The sequence below is a fragment of the Scomber japonicus genome, chromosome 4, assembly GCF_027409825.1.
Source record: "Scomber japonicus isolate fScoJap1 chromosome 4, fScoJap1.pri, whole genome shotgun sequence".
NCBI classification, from domain to species: domain Eukaryota; kingdom Metazoa; phylum Chordata; class Actinopteri; order Scombriformes; family Scombridae; genus Scomber; species Scomber japonicus.
Genome location: NC_070581.1, coordinates 202182 through 213601, shown reverse-complemented (window position 1 = coordinate 213601; position 11420 = coordinate 202182). Strand labels below are relative to the sequence as shown.

Genomic DNA, 11420 nt, shown 5'->3' with positions numbered 1-11420 from the left:
CAATGAGGCTCTGCCAAACGGCAAAGCCTGCCAAAAATAGATCTAACTCGTGGGTGTTCCTCTCCACGGAAGTCTTTAGTAAAAGGCGAAAGACTTGTTCGTGATGAAGAGAAAGCCGAGTAAGTGCGCCCCGCTCACCAACAGCAGACGAACACAACAGTGGTCCCAGTCACCCCCTTCACGGTGAGCCCCGACATGGTGAACACCCATTCCCCTACACCGCGCAGCAAGAGCAAGGCGCCAACTTTTTCTTGTCATGTTTTTAGATTTTGTGAAATGCGGCAAAGAGCTCCAGGCTTTCCAGCCACAGGACTAACGTCCTACTCGGGTGTTCCAGAGGAGCAAGGGTCAAAATGTGGAAACGCTTCACGATGTTGCGTGTCATCCTTTCGCAGGGGCCATGCTAATCTTCTCTGTATCGATTCCAATTTTTCATATGTACTGCCTTGGCAAGTACACAGGCAGACAGGTGCTGCTTCCCTTTTACTCCCCCGTGGGAAGAATGACCCCTTGGCCGCGGACGCGGTCCGGAGGGCAGTGGGCAGCACCCTTGCATGAAGCATGAAAAGAGCGATCAATCCCCTCGTGTGACCCATAGCAGGACAACCGAGAGCCTCTCAGACACACCCTGTGGACTCATCTTTATGACAAGCCTCGCTGTGGAATGGCCTTCATGCCAAACCTCTTATGCCCCCACAATCTCCCTCTTTGTGTGCCGCCCCAAGGTGCAAATCTCACACCGTGTCACGCTGCACTTTCCCCCCCTATTCGACGCAGGTGATTAGAGATACTGATGAAGATCCAGCAGGGGGCATGTCTGCTCTCCTTGAGACAGGCAACCTGCCATCTGCTGTGACTCAATCCCCCTGGCCAAAGTTGTATAAAATAATTCATAGGAAACAAAGATAATTTGCTCATTTTCAGGGGTGCTTGAACAACCTTGAAATGGGTCTCAACTCGTCAGTGCTGCTAGACCGGCCTACCTACTCAGTTAAGTCTTTTTTCATATTAAACAGAGAGAGAGAGGGGGGGTGCACCGTTCCTGGAGGTACTGCAATACCGGGTCGATGCGTGGAGTGGACGGAGCAAGCCCCTATTCCATCTCCCTGCTCCAAAAAGCAATTTAATATATGGTCCCCGGGTAGGGGACGTATCAGATATTAAACTGATAAGAACAGATTTTTTTTTTCTTTCGAAAAAGTTTTATTGACACTCGTTCAGATTATTTCAAACAATGATTTACAGTTTAGATAAAATATTCACGTGGACATAGTATATACAATGGATTACAATAAATATGTGCAGTATGTAAAACCATATTTAAAACAATAAAACCAATTGTTCTAAAATGGTAATACAGGTTAAATAGCTGTTCATTTGTAAAACATATGTCAGGTGTTTATGTGATTGAGTGTCCATTAAAAGTCCATAAAAAGGAGTGCATCCGTTAAAAAGGGCTTTTTTTTTTTCAATTCCATCTTTGTGCAGGAGCGCAGTGAGTCCCTACCAAGGATAACTCATTCTGCTCCCCCAAACATTTGGTCTCTCGGGATGCTGTCGTGGTGGTCAGACGAGATCCTCGCCCTGATGCTCCTTCCCACCTGCCTCACCCGGAGAGCCAGGCCGCTGCTGCTGTGACCTTTTGCTGTGTGGCTCCGGCTCCTTCATCTGAATGGGCACAGAGGCGATTCTTCTTTGTGGCTGTGTCCTAGGCCTGCCGCCTGCAGCTACGGCCGTTTTGACCGTTGCTGCGGCCATTCGGATCACAGCCACGGGGGGGATCTGCATGTGCTTTCTTACCAGCAAGTTTCTGGAGGTCCATGTGGCGTCTTTGATGGCGGCTAGGGTGAGCCACTGTTTTGCAAAGTCTTTTGATGGTATTTTTTGCTGGCTCACCCCATATAGCACTAGTTGTTCTGTGAGGACCTCCCTTGCTGGTAAGTACGGGAATTGCAAGGAGCCGGCCGTTGCCCACTGGTCTACAGCAGCACTGCACTCCCAGAGCAGATGCCTCACCGACTCAGGCGCGCCACAACCAGGTCGGGGGCAGGTTGAGTGCGTTGACATGCCCCGGGAGTGCATGACGGACCTGACCGGGAGGATCTCATGAGCCACCATCCATGACAGGTCCCGGAGTCTGTTAGGGAGAGCAGGATGGTTGACGTTGCGCCAAACTGTTGTGGGCTCGCCGAGTGCGAGCCCGCGCACCGGACTCACTGGTTCCCGCTCCTGCACAACAGAGACAAGTGATCTGTGGTTAGTTAAAATCTGCAACTCCTCATGCTCGAGGTTAAAATGCCTTAAAAACTTCTGAATAAAAACATAGGCTGGCGGCAAGTTAAAAGACACAGGTATTCTTAGGTCCACATGTAAAATCTTAAGTTTTCTGAGGTAGGACCCCATCCAGAAGCGTGTCATTGCAGTTGTCTTGGGGTTTCTGGATGGGGTCATGGCTATTTTCATGTGTACTGTGGTGTATGTGCTTCCTAAAAACAGGTGTAGATCCGGTACTTCTTTTCCTCCTTTCTCCTTTGGCCTTTTCATAATTTCTCTCTTCAATCTTTCCCACTTGGATCCCCACAGAAAATAAAAAATGGCTCGCTCCAGATTTAAAAGCACATACCTAGGAGGAATAAAAACAGAACTGATCAATAAAAGCAAAGGTAAAATCACTGCTTTGATGATTAAAACCTTTCCTTCCATGGTCAGTCCTCTAAGTCCCCAGTATCCTAGTCTTTGTCTGACTTTCCCTACCACGTCTGGCCAATTTGTTTTCCCTTCCCCCTCCCTGTCAAATTTAATTCCCAGTATTTTTTGGTCAGTCTGGGTCACAGTCAGGGGGAGTCCTGTCGTCTCAGTCGCCGTCCATGGTCCATAAAATTGGGCTTGGGTCTTTTCTCTGTTTAATTTTGACCCAGAGGCCTGTCCAAACCAGTCAGTCAAGTCCAGCGTCCTGTTGACAGATAAAAGGTCTGTACATAAAATGTTCACGTCGTCCATGTATAGATTACACCTATTTTCCAGTCCCCCACTCCCCGGCAGTCCTACCCCATTGATTCGTTTGTCCTTTCTCAAGACCTGTGCCAGTGGTTCTATGCAGATGATGTAGAGGAGGGCAGATAACGGACACCCCTGACGGACACCGCAGTTAATGTCGACTGCTTTTGTCAGATGCCCATTAACAACAAATTTGCTGGTGATGCCCCGGTACAGCAATCCCACCCAAGCTATAAATCTTTCTGGGAACCCCATTTTTTGCAGGACCTGGAAGAGGTACTGGTGCGAGACCCGATCAAAAGCTTTCTCAAAATCTAAATTTAGTACTACTAGCCGGATGTTTCTGTCTCTCGCGTAACAGATGGTGTCTCTGATCAGTACGAGGCTGTCAGTGATCTTCCTCCCCGGGATGGCACAGGCTTGATCCGGGTGAATCACGTCTTCTAAAAACATAGACGTACGTGTCGCTAAAAGTTTGCTAAAAAGTTTACAGTCAAAGTTTAAAAGCGTGATTGGTCTCCAGTTTTTTAGGTCAGTCTTGTCGTTGTGTTTATAAAGGAGAGTCACTATCCCTACTCTAAAACTGTCAGGAAGCCGGTCAAGTCGTTCAAAATCCATAAAAACAGTAATCAAATCAGGTGCTAAAATGTCCCAAAAAGTCAAATAAAACTCCAAGGGAAGTCCGTCTTGTCCAGGGGACTTCCCTTTTTTAAAACCAGTCATACATTTATTTAACTCTAAAAAAGTAAAATCCTGGGATAAAAGCACACTTTTGTTTACTGTTTTTACAATGAATTTTAAAACTTCAGTCATGATGTCCATTTTTACAGGTTTTTCTTTGTACAGGTTTGAATAAAATATTTCAATTGTTTCCTTAATGTCGTCCATTGTTTCAGTTGTGCACCCATCTTCTTTTTTCAGCTTTGTAATGCCCCCCCCTTTATTCATAATTTTCCTGAAAAAATACCTTGTGCACTTTTCACCCTCCTCTATTTCCCGTTCTCTGCTCCTTAAAATGACACCTTTGCTTTTAATTTCTGATAGAACCGACATCTCTTTTTTGACTTGTTTAATTTCCTCATTAAAATCCATGCCAATCTGGTTTAGATTAAAATACCGTTGTAGTCGTTTCTGCAGTCCCATCATGCGTCTGTGTTCCCTGTTCTTTCGATTCTTACCTGCCTGCCTAAAGAAAGTCTGCGTCTTTCCCTTCACCATTTCCCACCAGTGTGCACGTGTTTCGTAGAAGTCTTGAAGGGTCTGCCACTCTTTGTACCGCTCCCTGAACTGCCTAACTAGCTCCCTATCTTCTAAAAGGGAGCAGTTGAGTTTCCACAGACCACTTCCTGATGTCACGCCCGAAGAGAGTGAAAGGGTGCAAGAGAGCATAAGGTGATCGGAGAAGAAAACAGGAATTAATCTAGCATCGGTGGGTGGGCAGTCCCGTGTAAAAACATAATCTATGCGAGAGGCTCTGGTGCCATCACCACTGAACCAGGTGAAGCCCTCCTCTCTGGGATGCATGATTTTAAAACAGTCCTGAAGTTTAAAATCTCTACAAATGCCCTGCAATAAAACCGATGTTTTGTCTACTTTAAAATCTTCCCCTGCTCTCCTCCTATCCTCCCTACTTAGAATACAGTTAAAATCCCCCCCTACAACTAAAGGTGCCCTACCTAGCATGTGGGACTGCAAGTCTTCTAAAAGGTCATACCTGTCGTTCTTGTCGTTAAAACCGTAAATATTTAAAAGGTTGAAATCCTGTCCCATAAAAGCCAAATGTGCTAAAAGTGCCCGACCGTCTCTCACCACAGTGCTGCCCTTCACCAGAACTTGAGGGTTTTTGATTAAAATGGCCACTCCGTCATTTTTATTTTGATTGGATCCACTCCATATTGACATTTTTGGCCACATCTCCTCCCACTGTCTGTAATGTTTTAAAAACGGTAGGCTGCATTCCTGCAATAAAAACACATCTGACTTAAAGGAACTTAAAAAGGATAAAACACTCTGGGCTCTAACTCTCGACTTCACACTTCTCACATTAATGGTAGAGAAGGTGAGTGTCATGAGTATGGTTAAAAACAACAGGTAAGACATTTTAAAAGACTCAGAGGGTGTTAAAAAAACATTTAAAAAACAGTTAGGTAATTTCTTGTGAACAGAGCTCTTCCTTCATCTCTGCGGGTGAAAAATGAAGGGTTTGAGCTCTGTTCCCCTTTGGGACTCTGGGGGTTGGCCTCTGCTGCAATGTTGCATTTAATTTGGAGTCCCTGGGGGTCGATTGCAGAGCAATTGTTAAAAAAGAAACCTCATTGGGTGAATCGGAAGGGAAGACTCTGGGCTCCTCCACAGATGAACTGTCTGAGTGAGCCGCAACTCTTCCCTTCTTCTCCAACACAATGGGAGAATCCGAGGACAATTCAGACAAAGGCCTCTTAGTTTGCTGGGCATTGGGGAGGGAGGCATCCTCACTGTCATCCTGTGGTTGGTCTTCATTACTAGCTCCGCCTTCTGCCTGCACCACCCCATCCTCTGGAGTGCTCTCCATTGGAGGGGTAAATGCAGGCCCCTCCCTCACTCCTTCCTCACCTGTTCCCTCTCTTCCAATCACAGGATTTGGAGGGAGATTTGAATTTTCCTGCCCAGCAACTTCAATTTGCTCTCCTAACTGTTCTGTCTGTCCGCCATCTTTTGCCTTGTCCGTGACTTTTGCAGCCTTCAATTTGTTGGCAAATGACTTTGGGCAATCTCTGAACAGGTGGTTTGTTTCCCCACAAAGATTGCATCGTCTGCCATTGGTGCACTCTTCAAAAGTGTGTCCAATTTCTCTGCATTTTCCACATACAATCTGCTGACATGCTTCAACCAGGTGCCCATGCTCACCACACTTGCGGCAGAGTTTGGGTTGGCCCTGGTAATGGATATAGCCCCTGTTCTCTCCCAGAACTACCATAGACGGCAGATGTTTCAAGCCCTGGAAGCCTTGGGGGTCCTGCCATTGTTGGATGGGGACCCTCCAAGCGCAATTCCAGATGCCGTCCTCATCTCTCACTTTCGTAGCCTGGCCTTTAACAGTGCAATATCTCCCCAGCCACAAACAAATGTCATCTGCATTCACTGTTTCATTGAACATTCTGACAATAACGGTTTTCAACGTATTGTCAGTCAGTTTCTCCACATTAAACACAGCAAACTGGGGTTTTACATTTTCAAATCGTACCCAAAATTCTCTTAGCAATACAGCAGTTCTGAAGCTTAAATCAAATCCCTTGTTGTATGGCAATGTTAAAATACAGTTTAGGTCTTCTGGCTTAAATTTCAACGTACCTTGAATCAATTTTCTGGAGAAGTCCAGCCTCGACATCTTCACAGATTCAACATCCTTGTTAGCAAAAGTAAAACGGACACTGTGGTGCCTCCGCATGCCGGCATGGTTGGCCGACATGGTGGAGGCACCACCAGCTAAAAACGGTTGAAAGAGAATAAAATCCCTTAAAACCAGATAAAAGACAAACTAAATAAACAGTAAGAGACTAAAAGGAATCTAAAAACTGTAATAAATTATCAAAAACAATAAATAAATAAATAAGTATTGCACACCACCCAAACAAATGTATTCCTATGTGCAAGAACAACAACTACAACAGAGTTATTAAATTTGCACAATGGAACAGAAAAAACTCTCCTCCCAAGCACTGGAAATGAGCAATGCCACAACAGGCAGTGATCACACCAGCAAAAGGAGGCGATCGCAGTCTTAGCCAAAAGGCCGAGAAGCGATGACCCCTGGACGTTGGCCGCCCCGGCCCACCTCCCGCAAGCTTCAGCCTCAGCGTGGTGCCGTCGTTTCAGCGGGCTTGGAGAACGGCCGCTGCTTAGCAGCTCGGCCCCCCTAGGTGTGATACACGCAGCAAAACACGTCTTACTGAGGAAGGCCGCTCGCTTGTCTTTTCACAAACACAATGAGGCTCTGCCAAACGGCAAAGCCTGCCAAAAATAGATCTAACTCGTGGGTGTTCCTCTCCACGGAAGTCTTTAGTAAAAGGCGAAAGACTTGTTCGTGATGAAGAGAAAGCCGAGTAAGTGCGCCCCGCTCACCAACAGCAGACGAACACAACAGTGGTCCCAGTCACCCCCTTCACGGTGAGCCCCGACATGGTGAACACCCATTCCCCTACACCGCGCAGCAAGAGCAAGGCGCCAACTTTTTCTTGTCATGTTTTTAGATTTTGTGAAATGCGGCAAAGAGCTCCAGGCTTTCCAGCCACAGGACTAACGTCCTACTCGGGTGTTCCAGAGGAGCAAGGGTCAAAATGTGGAAACGCTTCACGATGTTGCGTGTCATCCTTTCGCAGGGGCCATGCTAATCTTCTCTGTATCGATTCCAATTTTTCATATGTACTGCCTTGGCAAGTACACAGGCAGACAGGTGCTGCTTCCCTTTTACTCCCCCGTGGGAAGAATGACCCCTTGGCCGCGGACGCGGTCCGGAGGGCAGTGGGCAGCACCCTTGCATGAAGCATGAAAAGAGCGATCAATCCCCTCGTGTGACCCATAGCAGGACAACCGAGAGCCTCTCAGACACACCCTGTGGACTCATCTTTATGACAAGCCTCGCTGTGGAATGGCCTTCATGCCAAACCTCTTATGCCCCCACAATCTCCCTCTTTGTGTGCCGCCCCAAGGTGCAAATCTCACACCGTGTCACGCTGCACTTTCCCCCCCTATTCGACGCAGGTGATTAGAGATACTGATGAAGATCCAGCAGGGGGCATGTCTGCTCTCCTTGAGACAGGCAACCTGCCATCTGCTGTGACTCAATCCCCCTGGCCAAAGTTGTATAAAATAATTCATAGGAAACAAAGATAATTTGCTCATTTTCAGGGGTGCTTGAACAACCTTGAAATGGGTCTCAACTCGTCAGTGCTGCTAGACCGGCCTACCTACTCAGTTAAGTCTTTTTTCATATTAAACAGAGAGAGAGGGGGGGGGTGCACCGTTCCTGGAGGTACTGCAATACCGGGTCGATGCGTGGAGTGGACGGAGCAAGCCCCTATTCCATCTCCCTGCTCCAAAAAGCAATTTAATATATGGTCCCCGGGTAGGGGACGTATCAGATATTAAACTGATAAGAACAGATACTACACTTGATCTTAGCCAAAAGGCCGAGAAGCGATGACCCCTGGACGTTGGCCGCCCCGGCCCACCTCCCGCAAGCTTCAGCCTCAGCGTGGTGCCGTCGTTTCAGCGGGCTTGGAGAACGGCCGCTGCTTAGCAGCTCGGCCCCCCTAGGTGTGATACACGCAGCAAAACACGTCTTACTGAGGAAGGCCGCTCGCTTGTCTTTTCACAAACACAATGAGGCTCTGCCAAACGGCAAAGCCTGCCAAAAATAGATCTAACTCGTGGGTGTTCCTCTCCACGGAAGTCTTTAGTAAAAGGCGAAAGACTTGTTCGTGATGAAGAGAAAGCCGAGTAAGTGCGCCCCGCTCACCAACAGCAGACGAACACAACAGTGGTCCCAGTCACCCCCTTCACGGTGAGCCCCGACATGGTGAACACCCATTCCCCTACACCGCGCAGCAAGAGCAAGGCGCCAACTTTTTCTTGTCATGTTTTTAGATTTTGTGAAATGCGGCAAAGAGCTCCAGGCTTTCCAGCCACAGGACTAACGTCCTACTCGGGTGTTCCAGAGGAGCAAGGGTCAAAATGTGGAAACGCTTCACGATGTTGCGTGTCATCCTTTCGCAGGGGCCATGCTAATCTTCTCTGTATCGATTCCAATTTTTCATATGTACTGCCTTGGCAAGTACACAGGCAGACAGGTGCTGCTTCCCTTTTACTCCCCCGTGGGAAGAATGACCCCTTGGCCGCGGACGCGGTCCGGAGGGCAGTGGGCAGCACCCTTGCATGAAGCATGAAAAGAGCGATCAATCCCCTCGTGTGACCCATAGCAGGACAACCGAGAGCCTCTCAGACACACCCTGTGGACTCATCTTTATGACAAGCCTCGCTGTGGAATGGCCTTCATGCCAAACCTCTTATGCCCCCACAATCTCCCTCTTTGTGTGCCGCCCCAAGGTGCAAATCTCACACCGTGTCACGCTGCACTTTCCCCCCCTATTCGACGCAGGTGATTAGAGATACTGATGAAGATCCAGCAGGGGGCATGTCTGCTCTCCTTGAGACAGGCAACCTGCCATCTGCTGTGACTCAATCCCCCTGGCCAAAGTTGTATAAAATAATTCATAGGAAACAAAGATAATTTGCTCATTTTCAGGGGTGCTTGAACAAACTTGAAATGGGTCTCAACTCGTCAGTGCTGCTAGACCGGCCTACCTACTCAGTTAAGTCTTTTTTCATATTAAACAGAGAGAGAGGGGGGGGGTGCACCGTTCCTGGAGGTACTGCAATACCGGGTCGATGCGTGGAGTGGACGGAGCAAGCCCCTATTCCATCTCCCTGCTCCAAAAAGCAATTTAATATATGGTCCCCGGGTAGGGGACGTATCAGATATTAAACTGATAAGAACAGATACTACACTTGATCTTAGCCAAAAGGCCGAGAAGCGATGACCCCTGGACGTTGGCCGCCCCGGCCCACCTCCCGCAAGCTTCAGCCTCAGCGTGGTGCCGTCGTTTCAGCGGGCTTGGAGAACGGCCGCTGCTTAGCAGCTCGGCCCCCCTAGGTGTGATACACGCAGCAAAACACGTCTTACTGAGGAAGGCCGCTCGCTTGTCTTTTCACAAACACAATGAGGCTCTGCCAAACGGCAAAGCCTGCCAAAAATAGATCTAACTCGTGGGTGTTCCTCTCCACGGAAGTCTTTAGTAAAAGGCGAAAGACTTGTTCGTGATGAAGAGAAAGCCGAGTAAGTGCGCCCCGCTCACCAACAGCAGACGAACACAACAGTGGTCCCAGTCACCCCCTTCACGGTGAGCCCCGACATGGTGAACACCCATTCCCCTACACCGCGCAGCAAGAGCAAGGCGCCAACTTTTTCTTGTCATGTTTTTAGATTTTGTGAAATGCGGCAAAGAGCTCCAGGCTTTCCAGCCACAGGACTAACGTCCTACTCGGGTGTTCCAGAGGAGCAAGGGTCAAAATGTGGAAACGCTTCACGATGTTGCGTGTCATCCTTTCGCAGGGGCCATGCTAATCTTCTCTGTATCGATTCCAATTTTTCATATGTACTGCCTTGGCAAGTACACAGGCAGACAGGTGCTGCTTCCCTTTTACTCCCCCGTGGGAAGAATGACCCCTTGGCCGCGGACGCGGTCCGGAGGGCAGTGGGCAGCACCCTTGCATGAAGCATGAAAAGAGCGATCAATCCCCTCGTGTGACCCATAGCAGGACAACCGAGAGCCTCTCAGACACACCCTGTGGACTCATCTTTATGACAAGCCTCGCTGTGGAATGGCCTTCATGCCAAACCTCTTATGCCCCCACAATCTCCCTCTTTGTGTGCCGCCCCAAGGTGCAAATCTCACACCGTGTCACGCTGCACTTTCCCCCCCTATTCGACGCAGGTGATTAGAGATACTGATGAAGATCCAGCAGGGGGCATGTCTGCTCTCCTTGAGACAGGCAACCTGCCATCTGCTGTGACTCAATCCCCCTGGCCAAAGTTGTATAAAATAATTCATAGGAAACAAAGATAATTTGCTCATTTTCAGGGGTGCTTGAACAACCTTGAAATGGGTCTCAACTCGTCAGTGCTGCTAGACCGGCCTACCTACTCAGTTAAGTCTTTTTTCATATTAAACAGAGAGAGAGGGGGGGGGTGCACCGTTCCTGGAGGTACTGCAATACCGGGTCGATGCGTGGAGTGGACGGAGCAAGCCCCTATTCCATCTCCCTGCTCCAAAAAGCAATTTAATATATGGTCCCCGGGTAGGGGACGTATCAGATATTAAACTGATAAGAACAGATACTACACTTGATCTTAGCCAAAAGGCCGAGAAGCGATGACCCCTGGACGTTGGCCGCCCCGGCCCACCTCCCGCAAGCTTCAGCCTCAGCGTGGTGCCGTCGTTTCAGCGGGCTTGGAGAACGGCCGCTGCTTAGCAGCTCGGCCCCCCTAGGTGTGATACACGCAGCAAAACACGTCTTACTGAGGAAGGCCGCTCGCTTGTCTTTTCACAAACACAATGAGGCTCTGCCAAACGGCAAAGCCTGCCAAAAATAGATCTAACTCGTGGGTGTTCCTCTCCACGGAAGTCTTTAGTAAAAGGCGAAAGACTTGTTCGTGATGAAGAGAAAGCCGAGTAAGTGCGCCCCGCTCACCAACAGCAGACGAACACAACAGTGGTCCCAGTCACCCCCTTCACGGTGAGCCCCGACATGGTGAACACCCATTCCCCTACACCGCGCAGCAAGAGCAAGGCGCCAACTTTTTCTTGTCATGTTTTTAGATTTTG

The 11420-nt window shown here is 48.7% G+C and overlaps 12 non-coding genes and 1 pseudogene across 12 annotated transcripts; all 13 read right to left on the bottom strand.

The window, feature by feature from the left end:
• Positions 1-8: 8 nt before the first annotated feature.
• On the bottom strand, positions 9-123 carry LOC128358083 (U5 spliceosomal RNA). The gene has a single exon (XR_008321297.1). It is a non-coding gene; the product is annotated as a U5 spliceosomal RNA (small nuclear RNA).
• A 227-nt stretch (positions 124-350) lies between these two features.
• On the bottom strand, positions 351-457 carry LOC128358130 (U6 spliceosomal RNA). The gene has a single exon (XR_008321341.1). It is a non-coding gene; the product is annotated as a U6 spliceosomal RNA (small nuclear RNA).
• A 569-nt stretch (positions 458-1026) lies between these two features.
• LOC128358052 (uncharacterized) lies at positions 1027-1205 on the bottom strand (annotated as a pseudogene).
• A 5763-nt stretch (positions 1206-6968) lies between these two features.
• On the bottom strand, positions 6969-7083 carry LOC128358082 (U5 spliceosomal RNA). Its single transcript, XR_008321296.1, has one exon. It is a non-coding gene; the product is annotated as a U5 spliceosomal RNA (small nuclear RNA).
• A 227-nt stretch (positions 7084-7310) lies between these two features.
• Positions 7311-7417, bottom strand: LOC128358129 (U6 spliceosomal RNA). The gene has a single exon (XR_008321340.1). It is a non-coding gene; the product is annotated as a U6 spliceosomal RNA (small nuclear RNA).
• A 569-nt stretch (positions 7418-7986) lies between these two features.
• LOC128358033 (U2 spliceosomal RNA) lies at positions 7987-8177 on the bottom strand. The gene has a single exon (XR_008321252.1). It is a non-coding gene; the product is annotated as a U2 spliceosomal RNA (small nuclear RNA).
• A 187-nt stretch (positions 8178-8364) lies between these two features.
• Positions 8365-8479, bottom strand: LOC128358081 (U5 spliceosomal RNA). Its single transcript, XR_008321295.1, has one exon. It is a non-coding gene; the product is annotated as a U5 spliceosomal RNA (small nuclear RNA).
• A 227-nt stretch (positions 8480-8706) lies between these two features.
• On the bottom strand, positions 8707-8813 carry LOC128358128 (U6 spliceosomal RNA). The gene has a single exon (XR_008321339.1). It is a non-coding gene; the product is annotated as a U6 spliceosomal RNA (small nuclear RNA).
• A 569-nt stretch (positions 8814-9382) lies between these two features.
• LOC128358032 (U2 spliceosomal RNA) lies at positions 9383-9573 on the bottom strand. Its single transcript, XR_008321251.1, has one exon. It is a non-coding gene; the product is annotated as a U2 spliceosomal RNA (small nuclear RNA).
• Positions 9574-9760: 187 nt separating this feature from the next.
• On the bottom strand, positions 9761-9875 carry LOC128358080 (U5 spliceosomal RNA). Its single transcript, XR_008321294.1, has one exon. It is a non-coding gene; the product is annotated as a U5 spliceosomal RNA (small nuclear RNA).
• Positions 9876-10102: 227 nt separating this feature from the next.
• On the bottom strand, positions 10103-10209 carry LOC128358126 (U6 spliceosomal RNA). Its single transcript, XR_008321338.1, has one exon. It is a non-coding gene; the product is annotated as a U6 spliceosomal RNA (small nuclear RNA).
• A 569-nt stretch (positions 10210-10778) lies between these two features.
• Positions 10779-10969, bottom strand: LOC128358031 (U2 spliceosomal RNA). The gene has a single exon (XR_008321250.1). It is a non-coding gene; the product is annotated as a U2 spliceosomal RNA (small nuclear RNA).
• A 187-nt stretch (positions 10970-11156) lies between these two features.
• LOC128358078 (U5 spliceosomal RNA) lies at positions 11157-11271 on the bottom strand. Its single transcript, XR_008321293.1, has one exon. It is a non-coding gene; the product is annotated as a U5 spliceosomal RNA (small nuclear RNA).
• Between the last annotated feature and the right edge of the window lie 149 nt (positions 11272-11420).